At 43.4% G+C, this 20,376-nt stretch overlaps 1 long non-coding RNA gene across 1 annotated transcript in view; it reads right to left on the bottom strand.

Annotated features, from left to right (window-relative positions):
- The window catches only part of LOC142748015 (uncharacterized), a 68,209-nt gene extending 55,919 nt beyond the window's left edge, over positions 1-12,290 (bottom strand). Inside the window, exon 1 of the long non-coding RNA XR_012882119.1 lies at positions 12,223-12,290. This is a non-coding gene — a long non-coding RNA (uncharacterized LOC142748015). The remainder of the gene's footprint in view (positions 1-12,222) is intronic.
- Positions 12,291-20,376: the final 8,086 nt, after the last annotated feature.

Here is a 20,376-nt window from a genome sequence, read left to right as displayed (position 1 = left end):
CAATGCCCCTAGGTCACCGACAATGTATTTTATTCCAGCAACAATGCTGCAAATAGCCCTTATGCCAACCAGAATGACACAATGACAACCACATAACTTTGATGCCCCTAAGACAACCAAAATGATCTCATTTGCCTAAAACAACGTCCTCCATTCCAGCCACAATGTACTCACGTCCCCCTTTGCCAAACACAATGTCCACATGATAATCACAAAGCCCCCATACCAGCCATGATGGCACAGGTCAGCCACAATGCCCCATGAGACTTGGTAGGTCTCTTTTCCCAGCCCAATTGCAGTCATGACAGCCACAATACCACTATGAAAGCCACAATGTACTTTACCCCTGCAACAATGCAACCAATGCCTGTTATGCCAGTCAAAATGCCTCCATGACAACCACAATGGGTCTGGCGTCTCCTGCATGTGGGATCACTCATGAATTTGGGTATGTACTTCATTACTCTTCACTGTTGTTATACACTCTGGAGGGTTGATAGCATTCTCCTTTTATAAGAACGAGGCTTCTGTTGTACTATTGTACTGGTTATTATTGCATCTCCTGCTTTGCATCCATTTATTTCTTAAAGTGCTTTGCATTTATATATTTCCTAGAGCACAGTATAGCTTTAACAGCATACCATTACCTGCACACTGCACTTTATTACATATTTTCTTGTTGTTTGCATACCAGGCACAACCAGTATATTTTATGCTGTCATCCTATCTTCTTGTACTTTATCATTCATACCCTGCATGTATTACTCTGTGTCCTGTATTTAGTTGACGCCATTTTTTTAACATTGTATGACTCATAATTTTTCATCTTGTTTGTATCTGTCTGTTAATAAAACGAATTTCTATTTATTTGCTACATTTGTATCAGTTTTTTGACTATTCTCTCTATAGGTTCTTTGTATATTCTTAGTCAAAAACACCAAGTTACACTTGGTTATATATTTTTGAGGCTATCTCTATTTATAATGGTGTAAAAATTGAGATGTAATTTACTGCATTATCTTACACACTATACCAGATAGTTTTTTGAGATCGCCCACTAGCGCTTCATGTGTACAAATTGGTTGTGTATACCACAATGACCCCAATGCTAGCTACAATGATGGCAAAATGTCTCACATACCAACCAATCACAAAGCCCCCATGATAGTCATGAAAACCTCACAACAGCCACAAATTAAATCAACAATGTCCCTTATCCCAGACACAATGCCCAGTGATGACAACCAGGGCTGACCTTAAGGGTGTGCAACAGGTGCCATTGCACAGGTCGCATCACTCCAGCAGGAGGAAGGGGACGCTGCACTGGCTCCCTTCCCCTGCATGTGTTTCAGACGCTTTTCTAAGTGGCGTCACTACGGCTGTAGCAGCCATAGCGGCTGCTAGCGGCGACATTGGGCCAGTGGCGCCGATAGCAGCGGCTTTGGCTGCTACAGCAATAGCGACACCATATTCAATATAATCTGCGTCCTTAGGATGTAAATACTATTGAACGCTATAGCACAGTAGGAAGGTACTAGATAGCGTCACTGTAGCTCCCTGAAGGAGCCGAATCCCCTTGTGGCCAGGGATTCCCCACCTGGACGTAGAGCTTGATGTCTCTGTCCATATTTGGACAGTGACATCAGGGCCAACTCCTGAAGTGAAACCCCATCCACAGTGTTGCGGACGCTGTGACCGGGGATTCCATTCCAGGCGAAGCCTGACGTCACGGTCCATAAATGGACAGAGACGTCAGGGGCTTCTCCTTGAGTGGAATTTCAACACCAATACCAGGTATTCCACTCTAGGAGAAGCCCCTGACGTTACTGTCCATATATGGACAGACACATAAAGCGCACCATCCAGTAGTGGAATCCCAGACCACAGGGGGATTACGAACCTTCAGGGAACTACAGTGGCGCGTTCTACATGAAGGGGGGTGCTATCTACAAGGGGGCTGTGTGGCACTACCTACAAGGGGGCTGTGTGGCACTACCTACAAGGGGGCTGTGTGGCACTACCTACAAGGGGGCTGTGTGGCACTACCTACAAGGGGGCTGTATGGCACTACCTACAAGGGGGCTGTGGGGCACTACCTACAAGGGGGCTGTGTGGCACTACCTACAAGGGGGCTGTGGGGCACTACCTACAAGGGGGCTGTGGGGCACTACCTACAAGGGGGCTGTGGGGCACTACCTACAAGGGGGCTGTGTGGCACTACCTACAAGGGGGCTGTGTGGCACTACCTACAAGGGGGCTGTGTGGCACTACCTACAAGGGGGCTGTGTGGCACTACCTACAAGGGGGCTGTGTGGCACTACCTACAAGGAGGCTGTGTGGCACTACCTACAAGGAGGCTGTGTGGCACTTCCTACAAGGGCAAGAAAGAAAGACAGTAAGGCAGCACTTACAAAACGAATAGCAGCTTTATTCTCCCATGCAACGTTTCAGTCCAGCAGGACCTTTCTCAAGCTTGAGAAAGGTCCTGCTGGACTGAAACATTGCATGGGTGAATAAAGCTGCTATTAATTTTGGAAGTGCTGCCTCGCTGTCATTTCTTCTTGTCTACTCCAGGGGACCGTGAATAAGGTCCCGGAGAGGCGTGCACCCACATCTGGTTGAATTCTGTGGAACGTTTTTGTCTTTGCACTACCTATATGGGGGCTATGTGGCACTACCTACAGGCGGCTGTGTGGCACTGTCTACAGGGGTCTGTGTGGCACTACCTACAAGGGGGCTGTGTGGCACTACCTACAAGGGGGCTGTGTGGCACTACCTACAAGGGGGCTGTGTGGCACTACCTACAAGGGGGCTGTGTGGCACTACCTACAAGGGGGCTGTATGGCACTACCTACAAGGGGGCTGTGGGGCACTACCTACAAGGGGGCTGTGTGGCACTACCTACAAGGGGGCTGTGGGGCACTACCTACAAGGGGGCTGTGGGGCACTACCTACAAGGGGGCTGTGTGGCACTACCTACAAGGGGGCTGTGTGGCACTACCTACAAGGGGGCTGTGTGGCACTACCTACAAGGGGGCTGTGTGGCACTACCTACAAGGGGGCTGTGTGGCACTACCTACAAGGAGGCTGTGTGGCACTACCTACAAGGAGGCTGTGTGGCACTTCCTACAAGGGCAAGAAAGAAAGACAGTAAGGCAGCACTTACAAAACGAATAGCAGCTTTATTCTCCCATGCAACGTTTCAGTCCAGCAGGACCTTTCTCAAGCTTGAGAAAGGTCCTGCTGGACTGAAACATTGCATGGGTGAATAAAGCTGCTATTAATTTTGGAAGTGCTGCCTCGCTGTCATTTCTTCTTGTCTACTCCAGGGGACCGTGAATAAGGTCCCGGAGAGGCGTGCACCCACATCTGGTTGAATTCTGTGGAACGTTTTTGTCTTTGCACTACCTATACGGGGGCTATGTGGCACTACCTACAGGCGGCTGTGTGGCACTATCTACAGGGGTCTGTGTGGCACTACCTACAAGGGGGCTGTGTGGCACTACCTACAAGGGGGCTGTGTGGCACTACCTACAAGGGCAAGAATAAAAGACAGTAAGGCAGCACTTCCAAAATGAATAACATTTTAGTTCTTAGTGAGAGTCGCGGGCTGATGGTCATTTTACTGTGAGTGGAGAGCTGATAATCATTTTACTGTGAGTAGGGGGCTGATTTTTTTTTCCAGGGGTGCCTCAAGGCCAAAAAGGTTGGAAAACTCTTTAGTAGGAAACAGTATCACGCCTGCCTACGCAAGGATCCCATAGACGGTGCTGTGGAGCAGCTCAGTTCGTCGTGGGAACTGGGTCTAGGTGAGTACAATTTGTTTTTTTGTGGGCACTCTCTACAGGCAGGCTGTATAGCACAATCTCCAGGGGGCACTATCTACAAGGAGGGACTGTGTGTGCAGCCAGGGTAGGGGGGCATTATACTGTGTGGAGGCAACTATGCAGACATTATACTGTGTAGGGGCACTACAGGGGCAATATACTGTGTATGGCACTTAGTGGGCTTAATACTTTGTGGGCACAATTAGAGGACAAATTACTGTGTCCTTGAAGGGGTTATAATATATTATTAAATATTATTATTATACTGAATGGTGGCACTAAAGGGTCATTATACTGCGGGGGTATTATACTTTTTTATGGGGCATTTTTTATGATGGGATGGGGCGCCCAAAAATAATTTCACATAGGGTGCAATCTATCCTAAGGACGGCCCTGCTGACAATAATGCCCTCAATGACTCTTATGCCAGTCAAAATATCCCCATGGCAACCACAATGCTAGCAACAATGCCCTCCATGCCAGCCACAATGGGAGCTATAGTGCCCCATGCTAGTTACTTTCCTCATGACAGCCACTATTCCCCTACAACACAATGCCACAATGCGACTGAAAACGACAATGCCCTCACTGTCAATTTTACCAGTCACAATGCCAAAATAAACACCTTAATGCTCTCCATGCCAGCCATACAGATTCTAATCTCAGCCACCTTGCCACCATGAAAGTTAAAATGTCACCATGATAATCACAATCTAATATGCTCGATGATAACCACGATGCCCACAATGTCCACCATCCCAGCCATAATACCTCCCATGGCAGCAGCAATGCCCAAGTGACAGTCACAATGCTCCCTTTAGAGCCACTATGCCCCCATGACCCCAACATTGTCCCTTATACCAAACACAAAACCCTCCAGCCACAATGCCCTCAATTCCCCTTTTGCCAACGACAATGCAAAAATGACAGCCAGAATGCCCTCCATGCAAGTCACAATGCCAATCATGGCCCTATGCAATTTAGAATAGAACTATACTAACCAGAATGCCCCTAATGCAAGCAAGCCACAATGCCATAATGACAACCACTATATGCCTTACCCAAGTCGGAATTCCCCAATGCTAGCCACACTGGTACAAATTCAAATAACAATGTCCAAATGCCAGCCACAATGCCCCCATAAGAGCCACTATGCCCCAGTGACAGACACAATGTGCCTTATCCCAGCCACATTAGTTCCATTACAGTTACAATGTCCTGCATGACAGCCATTTTTCTCTCAAAGCCCCTTATGCCAGCCAAATACCACAAAGACATCCACAAACCTTTAATGCTCCTACGCCAGCCACAATTTCCTAATTTTTCCCTTTGACAGCTACAATGCCCCATATGCCAGCCACAATGCCCTCACTTCCCCTTTTGCCAACCACCACATGACAGACACTAGTCCCCTTTGCAAGCCATAATGACACCTGTCAGCCAAAATGCTGTCATAGCATCTGCTATGTTCCTTATTCAAGCCAAAATGACCCCAATATTAGCAACAATGTCCACCCAGCTAGCCACAATGCCAACTAAACACAAAAGCCTTCATGAAACATACAATGTACAGTGTCCATCATCCTACACACAATGCCCCTTATGCCAGCCACATTGACCTTAACCCCTTAAGGACGCAGCCTTGTTTTGGCCTTAAAGGAACAGTGTCATCACCCAAAAAAAATTTCATATGTTCAAGATGTTAGTGCTTTATTAAAAACGTTTATATTTATTTGTGTGTTTGTGTTTTACTTTTTCTTATTTTTACACTTTTTCTTCCCTATGGGGGCTGCCATTTTTTGTTCCATTTCTGTCTGTGTCGATTAACGACACATACAGACATGGAATACGGCAGCCACAGTCCCATAGGGACTGCGAACGGCTCCCGTCCCATTGACTTCAGTGTAGGGCGTCTGTGTGGGAACTGCGCATGCGCCGCTCCCACACAGTCCAATTCGAAATTGGCGCCGTCCGGCGCCATTTTCCTGTGGACCGGAAGTCGCGGCCGGACAGTAATATTACTACTTCCGGTCGCGGCTTCCGGATTTGTGCACTTGGACCAGCGGCAGCAAACGGAGCGGACGGGCCGGAGGGAGCCGCGGCGGCAGGAGCAGGTAAGAGATTTCAATGTATGTTCGTGTTTGTGTGTGTTTACTACTGTATGTAAACCTACTACACTGTGTGTTAGCTCAAAAAATGGCGACACACAGTGTAGGAGGTTACACCGTTCAAACCCCTCGTTTATCCCGGCACTAGCCAGGATAAAGGAGGGGGGGATGCTGAGAGCTCACTAGAGCGAGGGCTTTTAACCCAATGTTGCAATGCTGCAATTTTGGGAATAGCTCCATCTAGTGACCAAAAATGGGTAGTATTATAAATTAGAATTAATTTATAATATTTCCTGACTATTTCCTGACTCGTGAAAAAAATAAAAAAAATTTGAACAATGTTTAATCACCCACACACTAAATGTTTAATTTTTTTAAAAAAAACATGTTTTTCTGGCAACACATTCCCTTTTAAGGCTCAGAGCCCATTTATCAAATCTGACATATTTCACTTTATGTGGTAATAACGTCGGAATGCTTAAACCTACCCAAGCGATTCTGAGATTGTTTTCTCGTGACACATTGGGCTTCACGTTCGTGGTAAAATTTGGTCGATATATTCAGTGTTTATTGGTGAAAAATTGCAAAATTTAGAGAAAATTTGGAAAAAATAGCATTTTTCAGAATTGAAATGCATCTGCTTGTAAAACAGACGGTTATACCACCCAAAATAGTTACTAGTTCACATTTCCCATATGTCTACTTTAGATTGGCATTGTTTTTTGAACATTCTTTTATTTTTCTTGGACGTTACAAGGCTTACAACATAAGCAGCAATTTCTCATATTTTTAAGAAAATTTCAAAAGCCTTTTTTTTAAGGTACCTTTTGAGTTCTGAAGTGGCTTTGAGGGGCCTATGTATTAGAAACCCTGATAAAACACCCCATTTTAAAAACTAGACCCCTCAAAGTATTCAAAACAGCATTTAGAAAGTTTTTTAACCCTTCAGGCATTTCACAGGAATTAAAGCAAAGTGGAGGTGAAATTTGCAAATTTCATTTTTCTTGCTGAATTTCAATTTTATTCAATTTTTTTTCTGTAACACAGAAGGTTATACCAGAGAAATACTACTAAATATGTATTGTCCAGATTCTGCAGTTTTTAGAAATGTCCCACATGTGGCTCTAGTGCGCTCGTGGAATAAAACACAAGCCCTAGAAGCAAAGAAGCACCTAGTGCATTTTGAGGCATCTTTTTTATTAGAATATATTTTAGGCAGCATGCCAGGTTTGAAGAGGTGTTGAGGTGCCAAAACAGTAGGAATCCCCCAAAAGTGACACCATTTTGGAAACTACACCCCTCAAGGAATTAATTTATGGTTGTTGTTACCATTTTGACCGCACTGTTTTTTCACAGCACGTATTTGAATTGGGCTGTGAAATGAAAAAAATTTATTTTTTCCAATAAAATGTCATCTGTGATCAAAATTTCTTATTTTCACAGGGAACAAAATACAAAACACCCCATTTTGTTGCCCACTTTGTCCTTAGTGTGGCAATACCCCATTTGTGGTGATAAACTGCCGTTTGGGCCCATGGGAGGGCTCAGAAGTAAAGGAGCGCTATGTATTTGTTGGAGTCCAGATTTTGCTGGATTGGTTTTCGGGTGCCATGTCGCATTTGCAGAGCCTCAGAGGTATCAAAGCAATGGAAACCCACCAGAAGTGACCCCATTTTAATTTTTTCCAATAAGATGTAATTTTTTTATCAAAATTTCTTATTTTCACAAGGAACAAAATACCCCATTTTGTTGCCCAATTTCTCCTGAGTGCAGCAATACCCCATTTGTGGCGATAAACTGCCGTTTGGCCCCATGGGAGGCCTCAGAAGGGAAGGAGCGCTGTGTGTTCTTTGGAGTTCAGATTTTGCTGGTTTGGTTTTCGGGTGCCATGTCGCATTTGCAGAGCCCCCGAGGTATCAAAGCAATGGAAACCTACCAGAAGTGACCCCATTTTGGAAACTACACCCCTCAAGGAATTCAAATATGGTTGTTGTTACAATTTTGAGGAATTCATTTATGGGTAATGTGACCATTTAGACCCCATAGTTTCTTCACAGAACTTATTTGAATTGGGCTGGGAATTAAAAAATATATATTTTTTCCAATAATATGTTGTTTTAGCTCAAAAATTCCTATTTTCACAAGAAATAAAATACTCCATTTTGTTGCCCAATTTGTCCTGAGTGCGGCAATACCCCATTTGTGGTGATAAACTGCCGTTTGGGCCCATGGGAGGGCTCAGAATGAAAGGAGAGCTATTTGTTCTTTTGGAGTCCAGATTTTGCTGGATTGGTTTTCGGGTGCCATGTCGCATTTGCAGAGCCCCAGAGGTATCAAAGCAATGGAAACCCACCACAAATGACCCCATTTTGGAAACTACACCCCTCAAGGAATTCATTTATGGGTGTTGTGACCATTTTGACCCCATAGTTTTTTCACAGAACTTATTTGAATTGGGCTGGGAATTAAAACAAAAGTATTTTTTTCAAATAATATGTCGTTTTGGCTGAAAATGTCTTATTTCCACAAGAAACAGAATACCCCATTCTGTTGCGCAATTTGTTCTGAGTGCCGCAATACCCCATTTGTGGTGAAAAACTGCCGTTTGGGCCCATGGGAGGGCTCAGAAGGAAAGGACCACCATTTGGCCTACTGGGGATTTTCTAGTGCGAAGTCATGTATGCAGAAGCCCCTGAGGTACCAGTACAGTTGAAACCCGCAAGAAGTGACCCCGTTTTAAAAACTACACCCTTAAGGCATTCATCTAGAGGTGTGGTGAGCATTTTGACCGGAGACCTACACCCCATAAACTGTAATGTTGGTTCTCCTAAGTACGGCAATACCCTACATGTGGCTGTTATCAGCTGCCTGGGCACACAGCAGGGCCCAGAGGGGAAAGATGAGGGGGGATAAGCTGTGCGGAGTGCATCAGGGTAAGTAAAATTGGGGTAAATTATAAACCAAGGGATGTATGATAAATTTTAAAACACTCTTTCATACAGAGCTCTGGTTATTCGGGACACGTGTCAAATTGATATATTGTGTCATCCCTTATCGCCCTCTTATAGTAGACTTTGCACCTCTTTTGACTTTTTCCCTTCTTGCCAGTTTGGGGAACTTCTCCTGAAAAGTGTTGCCCTGGTACGATGCCTGTGGCCCCGCTTCCAGAAGTACTGGGTGCCCCCCCTTCTTGGTCCCTAAAGATTAGGTTCTTGATAATCACCTCTTGAAATTCCAGGAAAGTTCCCCTCTGGCCTGCACATCGATGTAGCACGTACGAATTGTACAATGCCATCTGTATGATGTGCACGGCCAGCTTCTTATACCTCACCGCATGGCGCTGTAGGGCTTCAGGATTTGATCTGACAAGTCCATCCCTCCCATGTACCTATTGTAGTCCAGGATGCAGTCTGGTTTGGGGGTGGTCTTTCCTTCATATATCCTAAACCTGTAGGTATACCCTGATACACTCTCGCACAGCTTATACATCTTCACGCCATACCTTGCCCTCTTACCCAGGAGGTACTCGCGGAATTGAACCCTCCCTTTAAAATGTACCAGGGACCCATCAATAGAAATACACTTCTCGGGGGTGTATGCTTGGGAAAACCGGGCACTGAAACGGTCTAATAGGGGTCTCCGTTTATACAAACGGTCAAAACTGGGGTCATCACGGGGTGGGCACGGCTCATTATCAGTATAATGTAAGAAGCAAAGTATTGCCTCATTCATTTATTTTTTTAGGTTATAGTTCAGAAGTTGCTTTGAGGGGCCCATATATTAGAAACCCCTATCAAACACCCCATTTTAGAGCCTAGACCCCTCAAAGTATTCACAACAGCATTTAGAAAGTTTATGAACCCTTTAGGTGTTTCACAGAAATTTAGAGCAAAGTAGAGGTGAAATTTACATTTTTTTTTTGTCAGAAAATCCTCTTTATACCATTTTTTTTATAACACAAAAGGATTTATCAGAGAAACGCAGCTTAATACGTATTGCCCAGATTCTGCAGTTTTGAGAAATATCCCACATGTGGCCCTCGGGCGGTAATGGACTGAAGCGCCGGCCTCCGAAGCAAAGGAGCACCTAGTGGATTTTGAGGCCTCTTTTTTATTAGGCATCATGTCCGGTCTGAAGAGGTCTTGTGGTGCCAAAACATTGGAAACCCCCCAAAAGTGACCCCAATTTGGAAACTAGACCCCTTGAGGAATCCATTGTAGTTTTCTTGGGGTGCATGCGGCTTTTTGATCAGTTTTTATTCTATTTTTAGGTGGCGTGGGGACTAAAAAACAGCAATTCTACTATTGTTTTTTTATTCTATTTTTTTTACAGCGTTCACCGTGCGCTATAAATGACATATTCACTTTATTCTGCGGGGCGATACGATTACGGCGATACCAGATGTTTATAGGTTTTTTTTTATGTCTTATGGCGTTTGCACAATAAAATAAGTTTTGTAAAAAATCATTCACTTTTTGTGTTAACTTATTCTAAGCGCCAGAAATTTTTTATTTTTCAATTAATAAAGCAGTGCGAGGACTTATTTTTTGTGTAACGAACTGTAGTTTCGATCAGTATCAATTTTAGGTACATGCGACTTTTTGATCTCTTTTTATTCCATTTTTTGGGAGGTGAAGTGACCAAACAATTGTGATTGTGGTACGGTTTATTTTTATTTTCTTTTACTGTGTTCACCGTGCGGGATAAATAACGAAATAATTTTGTAGTTCAGGCCGTTACGGACGCGGTGATATCAATTATGTATAGTTTATTTGTTTGTTTATATATTTTTATTAATAATAAATGACTGATAAGGTAAAAAGGGGGATTTTTACTTTTAAAACTTTTATTTTCTTATTTTTACACATCTTTTCTTTACTTTTTTTTTACTTTATTACTTTGTCCCACTAGGGGACTTGAGGGCAGGAGGCCCTGATCGCTATTCTAATACACTGCACTACATGCATAGTGCACTGTATTAGAACTGTCAGCTACTCACTGACAGCAAGCATAGTGGGTCCTGACGTTGTCAGGACCCACTAGTCTTCCGTCTATGACATAGCCGGACGCCATTGTTTGGTGTCCGCTTGCCATAGTCACCATCGCCGGCCGCTATCGTGTAGCAGGCCGGCGATGGCAGCTTAACCCCTAAAAAGCTGCGATCTCTATAGAACGCGGCTTTTAAGGGGTTAATCAGCGGGGACACAGTGATCGGTCCCCGCTGTAGGAGCTGTGACAGCTGCTGTACGAGACAGCAGCTGTCACAGCTCCTGTATGTGTCGGGAGGACGGCCGAAATGGCAGTTACTCCCGAGACGTACTATTAGGTCATGGAGCGCGAACGATACAGCTACCATGACCTAATAGTACGTCCAGGAGCGAGAAGGGGTTAATGATCCACTAGCAATTTGCAAAACAACTATGACAACCACGCTGCCCAATGACAACCAAAATGCGCTCATGACAACTACAATGCCCACTTTAACAGTCACAAAGCACAAATAAAAACCACTATGTCTCCAAAAAAGTCACAATGTCATCATGACAGCCACATTGTCTCTAATCCCAGCCACGGTGTCCCCATGAAAGCCACAATGTCCCCTGACAACCACAATCCTGGAATGCATCATATACCAGCAACAATGACACCAATGCCAATTAGAATTTCCTGAGGACAACCACAATGTTCCCAATGCCCCCATGAAGGCCACTATGTCCTTCATAGCATTAAAATTACCCTGCATGCCTCCTATGTGTACTCCAATGCCCCCATGACAACTACAAAGCCTTACATGGCAACAGTAATAGGCCAACCGCAAAACAACCGCAATGCCCCTTGATGGTCTAATTGCCCCCTTGACAACTACAATGCCTCATTGTCCACCTTAGCAGCCACAATGCTCACAAAAGAGAAAATTCCTCTATGACAGTCACACTGTGTCTAATCTCAGCCACAATATGCCCATGAAAGCCGCAATCCCTGAATTCCTTATATGCCAGCCCACAATGACAATTATAAATTTCTCGAGGACAACCACATTGCCCTCATTTCTCCCTATGACGGACACAATGCCCTCTATGCCAGCGACAATTCCCACATGACAGAAAAACTTTCCTAATGGGAAAGGGGAGATGGTGATAAATGTGTATGCTGGAATGCAAATGCAATGTACCCATGTGTACAACACATGTATCCTTATATACCAGGAAGGTATTACCACACCTCTAAAAGTCCAGAGCTAGAAACTAGCCTGATAATTATCAGTAATTAATAATAATATTAATTACCAGTCATTTGATTCCTCTATTGCCGCTGTCTGGAGGATTCCATATCTTGCTTTTTTTCACTTTCAAATAGACATCTAGGGAAAAAAAATCAAGAAAGAGGTGTGATAATACGTTCCTGGTATATGCTATAGATGTATTGGAAACAGTAAAGAGATTTAAGTGTACCTAGTTTCTAATGAAACCCCCAAATATTTTAAGGGCCAATTAAACCCTTTCTGTGATACATTCTGAGGAGCCAAACTAGAAATCTCACCTCAAGTCTTACTATCCAAGAGTATGCACCGATCACCCCATCCCGACTAGAAGCCACAAGTAGAATATAATTGTCTCTAATCACAACTCCTAAATTAGTTTCAATCACACCAAAGATCAGACGCCAAGAAGAAATAGCACTCTCCTTCACACCTGTATAAAACAGAAAACCATTCTACAATCTACTCAGTGGACCAATTACAACTCTTGTATGACATGGACCTAAATGTGGCCTAGAGAGGACACAGTACAGCTAATATCATCCATCAGGAAAAATATCACACATTCAATAAAGACCGCACATGCGCCAAGTTAGGACACACAGTGATATCACTAGTATTGAAAATAGCTGGATATGGGGCAGCAACTTCTGACTAAATCCCTAGAGAGACAAAGAAAAACAGACAGATCAACTATACTACGCAATTTATAGCAAAACAAAATGAAATCCTGCCCAAAAAACAACAAAAATACACCTTTTTTCAGGGAAGACTTTCATGAACATAGAGCGTAATAAAATCTGTAAAAATGTAATAAAATTAGCAAAAATACAAAATGAAAGGCAGGTGGCCAAGGATAGTAAAACAAATCCCAACATTTTTTTTCACGTATATAAATGCAAAAAAGCCAAGGTCTGAACATGTAGGAACCCTTAGATAGTGGTAATGAGGAGTTGGTCACAGGGGATCGAGAGAAGGCAGAGTTACTAAATGGGTTCCTAAGCTCTCTATATACAACAGAAGAAAGAGAAGCTGATATAGCCGATGCCAGTGCTGTTAAAATATCAGTTGATATACTGAATTGGATGAATGTAGATATGGTCCAAGCTAAATAAAATAAAATAAGTGTACACAAGGCCCCGAGACCAGATGGGTTACACCCTAGAGTTCTTAAAGAGCTTAGTTCAGTTATTTCAGTCCCCCTCTTCATAATATTCAGAGAGGCAGGGCAAATGTGGTGCATATTTTCAAAAAGGGCTCTAGGTCTTCCTCGGGTAATTATAGACCAGTAAGCTTAACATCCATCGTGGGGAAAATGTTTGAGGGGGTATTGAGGGACTATATACAGGATTATGTGACAAAAAATAGTATTATAAGCGAAAGCCAGCATGGTTTTACTAAGGACAGAAGTTGTCAAACTAACCCGATTTGTTTTTATGAAGAGGTGAGCAGAAGCCTAGACAGAGGGGCCGCTGTGGATATAGTGTTTTTGGACTTTTCAAAGGCATTCGACACTGTTCCTCGTAGATGTCTAATGGGTAAATTAAGAACTATAGGTTTAGATAGTATCGTTTGTAATTGGATTGAGAATTGGCTCAAGGACAGTATCCAGAGAGTTGTGGTCAATGATTCCTACTCTGAATGGTCCCCGGTTAGAAGTAGTGTACACCAGGGTTCTGTGCTGGGACCACTATTATTCAACTAATTTATTAATGATCTAGAGGATGGGATTAATAGCACTATTTCTATTTTTGCAGATGACACCAAGCTATGTAATATAGTTCAGTCTATGGAAGATGTTCGTGAATTGCAAAGATTAAAAGAATTAAACCTATTTAGCCTTGAAAAAAAGACAACTAAGGGGGGACATGATTAACTTATATAAATATATTAATGGCACATACAAAAAATATGGTGAAATCCTGTTCTATGTAAAACCCCCTCAAAAAACAAGGGGGCACTCCCTCCGTCTGGAGAAAAAAAGGTTCAACCTGCAGAGGCGACAAGTCTTCTTTACTGTGAATCTATGGAACAGTCTACAGCAGGAGCTGGTCACAGCAGGGACAGTAGATGGCTTTAAAAAAGGCTTAGATAATTTCCTAAAACAAAAAAATATTAGCCTCTATGTGTACAAATTTTTACCTTCACTTTTCCCATCCCTTGGTTGAACTTGATGGACATGTATCTTTTTTCAACCGTACTAACTACATAACACACTTTCAGGAAATTTATCAATTACCAGCCCTACATAAGACTGAAAACATAGTTTTACTCGACTGTTTAAATAACCGTTTCTCATTAACTTGTGCCTCCTGGAACAAAAACCCTTTGAGTAAAATAAATTTTTCTTCTTTGCTCTCCTAAATTCCTGACTGCCACAATGTTCCAATGCCAGTCAAAATGCACCTATTACAGCTACATTGTCCCATAACATCTAAATGGCTCCAATGCTAGCCACAGAGTTCTCAGTGCAAGCCACATTTCCCCCACATGACAACCACAAAGTCATCAATGCCCCCTAAGCAAGTCACAATACTCTCAATACCTGCTAAGCCAACCAAAATTCCCACATAACAACCGTAGTGCCCTCCATGCCGGCCACAATACACCAAAAAAAAAGCCACAATGCTATTCAGGCCAACCACAAAGCCCTCATAAATCCCACAATGTACCTTATCCCATCTACCATGCCCCCATGCCAACTAGAAGTTTTTTTTATAATAGCCACATTATACCCCATGTTTCTTATATTGCCTCCTTTTAAGTCACTAAAACCCCATGACAGCCACATTGATCCCATGACACAAGCAATCTCTGTTATCTCCACCATAATGCCTCAATGACAGCCACTATGCTGTCAATGGCCACTATGCCGGCCACAAAGCCCCCATGCCAGTCACAGTGCAATGCTGTCGATACCCCTTATCCCTGCCACAATGACTGCCAAAATGTCCCCCATGCAACACACAAACTCCATGCAACATGCAACTCCATGCGAACTAAAATGCCCCCCATGACAGCCAAAAAGCTCCCATGTAAGATACAATGCGCCCATGAAGACAATGCCCTCAATGCCCCCAAGGAAGCCACAATGCCAAATGTTAGCAACAAACTTCCTGTAAACGTTACTATGCCCTCATGAAACCCACAATGTCTTTTATAACAGGCACAATGCCACTATGAAAGCCAAAATGCCCTCCATGCAAGCCACAATGCCCTCAATTCCCCATTTATCAATCCCAATGCCTCCATGACAGCCACAAAGCCTGCATAAAATCAACAATCTCCCTCATGCAACCACAATGTATTTTATCCATGCAACAATGCCGTCAATGCCCCTTATGCAAGCCCCAATGCCAAAATGTAAACCACAAACCGTCTATGCTCCTTTGAAAGCCACAATGCCCATACTTCCCCCTTTGCTAACCAGCACATGACAGACACAAATCCCCCATGCCAGCCATAATGACACCTGCTAGCCACAATGCCCTCATGACACCCGCTAGGTCCCTTATCCCAATCAAAATATCCCCAATGTTAGCCACAAATTGTCACATTGTCCCATAGCCCAGTCACAATATCTCCATTACAGACACAATGCTCTCAATTCCCCTTTTGCCAATGACAATGCGGGAATGACAGACACAATGCCCTCCATGCCAGTCACAATGCCATTAATGGCCCTATGCCAACTAGATTGCCCCTATTCTACCCACAATGTCCCTAATGCAAACCACAATGCCCACATAACACCCGCCATATGTCTTATCCAAATGCCACAATGGCTCCCATTCAAGCAACAATGTCCTCATAGGTGCCACTGTGCCCCCATGACATTCACAATGTCCCTTATTCCAGCCACAATATCTCCATTACAGTCACAAGTCCCTCCATGCCAGCCACATTGCCCTCAATGCCTCCTTAGCCATTCGGAATACAGCCAATTAACCACAACGCCCTTAATGCCTCTTCTGACAACCACAATGCTCCATGACCACCAAAATGCTCTCATGACAACTACAATGAACACTTTCCCAATCACAATGCCCATTTTAATACCACAATGTCTCCAAAAATGTCACAATGCCCTCATGACAACCACACAATCTAATTCCAGTCACTATGTCCCCACGAAGGCCCCAATGTACCCTTGACAACCACAGTTCATGAGTGAATCATATGCCAGAAACAATTTTGAGATGCAGCTTCCATGTATCCTGTATACATAGAAGCTGTATTCTGCCGTCAAAGCCCATTCCGACAGCTCAGCTGCACTCACAGGTCCGGTGAAAGCTGGTCAAGTCACGCAGGATCCAGCTAATAATGATTACACCTAAATTCATGAACCTTCTGACCTGACAGAATCGGCTTTGGTGGCAGGATACAGCTTCCATGTATAAAAAACTACATAGAAGCTGTATCTCAAAAGGTCGACTTTTTTTTTTTATAAAAAAACTATTTAAAAGTTGTTTAAAATCAAATAAAACATTGATTAATGGAAAATTAGCTTTAAACGTGTACATAGCCTTTACGTGTTTTAAAGGCTCTATTTTGAGTGTGATTTCTATTATATCTTTGTAAAAAAAGAGTGAACGTTAAATTACTTGGTGTGGAAGAATTTTATATATTCATTGATTTGCTTTCTTTTTCTTATGTTTGTGTTTTTTTGGGAGTGTATTATGCTTGTACTGTTTTGTTTACTGTCATCAACAGACGTGCAAAAATTTATAACAGGACCCCCTCCCCCACCTACCATGTTCCATGTATAGTAATGGTATGCTATGTTTCAAATGGGTCTTTGGGCTACAGTGCCCGGGTGCAACTGCTAACTCTGCACCCCTAGCTACTATGCCCTAAGTCATCTGGGTTACCTCTATCAAGAACAAAGGGTCACAGCTTCCTAATTTTAAAGAGGTCCTCTCATCAAGACAACCCCTGGGCACAGGGGAGTAACTAGGAAAGACTGGGCCCCATAGGAATCTTTTGACTGGGCCCCCCCTCCCCTGGGTATCACACAACTTCCCTTGTAGATAGTGCCTCCCTATAGATTCCGCCACACAGTGCCCCTCTATAGATAGCACCATACAGACCCCCTGTAGAGAATGCCATGCAGCCCTCTCCCTGTAGATAACGCCATACAGCCCCCTGTAGATCATGCCATACAGCCCTTCACCTGTAGATACGTCTGAAAGTCCCCCAAAGTTCTCTATGAGAAACTTCGGACTTCCGGGGTCTGCACAGTTCAATAAAAATGAAAGGAGCGCTGGTTACGCATGCACACAAGCGCGACCGTTGCACAATTCATTTCTATGAAGCTGCCGACAGACCCCGGAAGTCCGTGCTTTGTCATGGAGAACTTCGGGCGACTTTCGGACCCCCGTACTCCTTATCACTGGGCGTCCCAGCGATCCCATATGTATCCCCTATCCACATGCATGTCTTTTGTAGGAACAACCCCTTCAGTGGCGTCACGCTGCTAGCGAAGCCTCCGGTCATGCTGCGGGCCCCGTAGCAGCCGCTACCACTGCCTGTGCATATGCCTATTAGGGCACATGGACGTCATAGTGGCGGCTGGCCGGCTCTGCTGAATCCAGCGCTTCCATTCATTACATGGATAGTTATTCGTTTGAACGGCCGGTATGTAGTGCTACATTTCCCTTGCAGCAGTCGCTTTACATTTTATCTTATGTCTCTTCAGTAGGATCCAAACATATAGGGAACATTCACATGTTGGGGTGACAGCACATCGAAATTAATGCAAAACCACAATATGACCACGTGTGAATACACCTATACTGTTTAAATGTATGCAAACGTATAGCTATGATTTGTTGTCCATTGATTTCCATTATGAAACATAGTGGCATACACTTTGCAGTATCCTAAGAAAAAAGTTATCCAGACGCAATACTGTCAATCATCAGTCAAAAGGAAGTATTTTGCATAAGTCTGCACAATAGAAGCCTATGAGTGCTGTACATTATAAGTGTATGTGTGGATACCTTTTTTTCTATTTTTGTATATGTTTTTCCCTTCTACCTGCACAGCACTGACAGCATGGCCCCCAGAAGAGCCTACTCTTCCAGGAGGCCGCCCCCTTTTTATAAGAGTCTCCTGGACATTCCCAGCAGAGTTTGCATTTAACTAATGGGTACAGGGCAATACATTGTTACAGGTCATATCATATTTCACTCTTAGGCCTTGTTCACACAGAGTTTTTTTGCAGAATTCCTTCATGAATTTTGAGGCAGACTTTGACCTGACTGCGCTTTTTTCCCCGCGTTTTTTGCTGCATTTTTCGTGGTGTTTTTTGCCCTGGGCAATTGTAGGCAAAGCAAGGACGGCGGGAAAAAAGCAATGTGAAAAATGCTCAGAAACGAGCACCGTGGGGGGTTTCTGCCTCTTATTGATTTCATTGGGAGGTCAGAGGCGAGAAACCACGACATGCCGCTTTTTTTCCCCGCAAGAGGCTATAAGCCGCTTGGGGGAAAAAAACACGCCTCTGCCTCGAATAAAAATCAAAGGGGGCGATTTTGGCTGGTTTTTTTGGGCGATTTCCACGTGAAAGTCAGCGCCAAAAAACTTTGTGTGAACAGGGCCTAAAAAAGAAACATTGTACTTACATGAAGAAAACGTATACCGAGGATCATAGGCACAGCGGAGTTCCTGCTAGTTACTTCATCAAGCATGTACACAGTAGGGAATTAGAAGCCCTATGATGATGTCACAATGTTAGTTACAATAATCAGAATTCTACCTATAATCATAAAGCAACCTAAATTATTGGTTGTTATGGGCAACCAGGCCACTTTTTTTGTACCAAAACAAATTATTTGTAGTAGCAGTACGGCGATTTTTTTTTTTTAATAATTTTTTAGACTGTTTTCCTTTAATGTATTGAGAGTAGGGTTCTGATGACAAATAGGTTAATACATTTTACTTTTATTCTTTTCATTCTTTTACTGTATGTTTGACATAAATGTTGATTTCTATTTTTTTTTAACCAACAATGTGACATGTTCCTTTTTTGTTTCCTTTTTTTATGTCAGTGCCAGCAGATACTTTACTGTGTACATGCCAGCTTCAAAATGTGTTATATTTGAAGAATAAGTACACTACACTTTCAAACGTTTAAAATTACATAGAGACATATCAAAAATTTGGATCAGTGGGGGCCCGGGTGCTGAGACCTCCACCTTTGCTGAAACTAAGGTGTAAAAACGCTCAGCTGAGCGCATTGCACCTTTGGCTGTGAGCACTCCCTGTCACACTGAAGACAAATAACATACACATTCTGATAGAGCGCTGATCACAGCCAAAGGTGCAATGCGCTCAGCTGAGCGTTTCTACACCTTCGTTTCAGCAAAGGTGGAGGTCTCAGAACCCGGGCCCCCACTGATCCAAATTTTTGATATGTCTCTATGTCATATCAAAAGTTTGATGAAAGTATAGTTACTCTTTAAAGTGAAGGTCCACTTTAAGCAACTTTGCAAATAGGCAATTAAAAATGTCCTACCGCTTTGTGTCTACAGCTCCTATGTCAGTACATACTAATGCCTCATGCACACGACCGTACTGGTTTTTCGGGTCTTATAAAAATGTGTTCGTTGTGGTCAGTTGGAACGCAAAAAACCCTTGTTGTGAATCAATGTGTCATCTGGACTCACAGACCCACAACAATTCACCACTATTGGTGAATCCGCAAATCCGGCCCGTAAAATGACTGGTCCTGAGATTTTGCAGTTCGGATTTGCGGCCCTCGTACTAATCCGTGTGAGTCACAGTTATGTGCATGGGGCCATAGAAAATATTGAGTCCACAATTTAGCTGAAAAATGCGGATACATTGTGGCCGCAAAAATACGGTCATATGCATGATGCCTAAGGGTATGTTCACATGGCTTATTTTCTGCCGTTTTTAGGCCGTAAACGGGCCAAAAATGGCCTAAAGATTGGAAGCAAGTTTTTTTACGCCTCATTTTAAAAAAAATGGCACGTAAAAAGATGCCCGCGAAAAAGAAGTCCATGCCACTTCTTGAGCCGTTTTCGGAGCCGTTTTTAATTGACTCTATAGAAAAACAGCTACAAAAGCGCGTGGCTTAAAAAACGTCTGAAAATCAGGAGCTGTTGTCCCATGAAAACAGCTCCGTATTTTCAGACGTTTTTGATTTTGTGTGTGCACA

This window comes from Rhinoderma darwinii, chromosome 3 (genome assembly GCF_050947455.1).
Source record: "Rhinoderma darwinii isolate aRhiDar2 chromosome 3, aRhiDar2.hap1, whole genome shotgun sequence".
Taxonomy (NCBI): domain Eukaryota; kingdom Metazoa; phylum Chordata; class Amphibia; order Anura; family Rhinodermatidae; genus Rhinoderma; species Rhinoderma darwinii.
The sequence above is the reverse complement of the archived record's forward strand: the minus strand, read 5'-3'. Positions and strand labels throughout refer to the sequence as shown.